The following is a 2,547-nucleotide window of genomic DNA, read 5'->3' as shown; positions in this document are numbered from 1 at the left end:
CAGGAACATAGAAACATAGAAAATAGGTGCAGGGGGAGGCCATTCGGCCCTTCGAGCCAGCACCGCCATTCATTGTGATCATGGCTGATCGTCCCCTATCAATAACCCGTGCCTGCCTTCTCCCCATATCCCTTGACTCCACTAGCCCCTAGAGCTCTATCTAACTCTCTCTTAAATCCACTTGGCCTCCACTGACCTCTGTGGCAGAGAATTCCATACATTCACAACTCTCTGGGTGAAAACTTTTTTTCTCACCTCAGTCTTAAATGACCTCCCCTTTATTCTAAGACTATGGCCCCTGGTTCTGGACTCGCCCAACATTGGGAAAAATTTTCCTGCATCTAACTTGTCCAGTCCTTTTATAATTTTATGTTTTTATAAGATCCCCCCTCATCTTTCTAAACACCAGTGAATACAAGCCTAGTCTTATCAATCTTTTCTCATATGACAGTCCCGCCATCCCAGGGATCAATCTCGTGAACCTACGCTGCACTGCCTCAATCACAAGGATGTCCTTCCTCAAATTAGGAGACCAAAACTGTACACAATACTCTAGATGTGGTCTCACCAGAGCCCTATACAACTGCAGAAGAACCTCTTTACTCCTATACTGAAATCCTCTTGTTATGAAGGACAACATTCCATTAGCTTTCTTCACTGCCTGCTGTACCTGTAAGCCAACTTTCAGTGACTTCAGTACAAGGACACCCAGGTCTCGCTGCACCTCCCCCTTACCTAACCTAACCTAACATGTTGAGAGAATAGTTAGTACATTGTTGGTAATTCTTTGCCTCACAGAGACATGGTTTATAACTACAGGGAGCTTATGTCAAACATTTATAAAAAACAATGGTTAAACTATAATTGGAGGTCTGCATCAATTTCTGGTCACCACGCATAGTAAGGATATGTGGGTGCCAGAGATGGACAAAAGACCGCGTGATTCCCAGTATGAAAGATTTCAGTGAAGACGTTTGTTCTTGGATTAAACACGATTAGGAGGTTTGACAGAGGTGTACAATAACATGATGGAAATAGAAGGTAAATAGAGAAACGGCACTAGGACACACACAGATCAAAACTGACAAGCAGAAGGTATTACTGGTAGGGTGCTGGGGTGGGGGGGTGAGTGAAAGGAGTTTATTTTATATATTTGAAGTGGTTGTGCTCTAGAAGTTGCCCACAGCAAGGTTAGCTAAAACTGAGTCAATAAGCTCTTTTAAAAAAATGTTCAATTGAAACTTGACAGAAAATACCTTGCGAGGCGAAAGGAGAAAAGCAGGGCCAAAGGGATTAGTCCAGCAAGAACCAACGTGGGATGACTGTCTTCCCTGTGTGTTATTATAATTCTATAATCAATAATGTCTTGCATAAATATTGCGTCAATCAATGGCATACCCCATGTCACATACTCTTAGTCACAAAGGCTTAAACTGCTCGCAAACAATAAATAAATAAAATATTGACTTTTCAATATCACACATAGTCTTTTCAAATTCCCCAAGCAAGGTACAATGTCAAATCGTACACATTTGCAGGATCAGTATCTGCAAAGTAGCGGAACAAATATGATTCAAGTAATTGTAAAGAAAGAATAAAGTAATGGGCAGTTACTATATGAAGAGCCAAACACCAAGATGATAGCTGATAATATGCTATAAAGCATACAGTAAAGATGCAAAATAGTCAGAGAAATACCCAAGTACAGTTTTTGCTCAAAACCCTCTTTGAGCAAACATAGTGCTTATGTGGTTTTATGGGCAGTTTAAATAGCATGTAGTACATATCTGAAAGTGCACAAGTATCCCGTCTCAGAAACAATAGCTGACTGTACATAATTCACTTATTTTTTTTAAAGAAAAACAGATTACTGAAAGCATAACTAGTACTGTGTAATATTTAACTGATGCTTCTAGATTTTCAGCAATTTAAAACTTGTGCCTAAATTTACTGACCGCTTCCTAATTTTGTAGAATTTGACGGAACTCAGCCTGCACCAGCCATGGCGTCTGTTTATCTAATCATCCCGTACAAAAGGTGACCAGTGAAAATCAGAGGTCATAAAACCCCCATCGCGGATACCGATTCACATTTGTCTGAAGTCGTTGCTGTGGACACTGTCATTATTACATCACCCAGTTGTTGTATTTACTGATGGACACACTGTGCTACAATATAGTCATTTATAACCTGACCTGCCAAAACCCATGACATCACAATAGGTGTCCTTACCCAAAAGGAATCGGTGACTATAAACCAGCTTTGAAAATTGAATCACTTGGAGGATATTGCAGAAATTATTAGCAGTATCTCCCTCCAGCATTTTCAGGTGCATCTGAAAGTAGTTCAAAGTCTCAGAAGTGTACAGGAGGGTAAAAAGTCCTGGTGCTCACTAGATTGTGAGTTTTGTGCCAGGTTGTAGGTCTCAAAATGGTCCATATGTGGTGTTTAAGAGGCTTTTAGATAAGCACATGGATATGCAGAGATTGGAGGGATATGGATCATGGGTAGACAGATGACATCATCTTAACTTGACAAGTTCACCAT

This window comes from Amblyraja radiata, chromosome 16 (genome assembly GCF_010909765.2).
Source record: "Amblyraja radiata isolate CabotCenter1 chromosome 16, sAmbRad1.1.pri, whole genome shotgun sequence".
Classification (NCBI taxonomy): domain Eukaryota; kingdom Metazoa; phylum Chordata; class Chondrichthyes; order Rajiformes; family Rajidae; genus Amblyraja; species Amblyraja radiata.
This window is presented reverse-complemented; position numbering follows the sequence as displayed.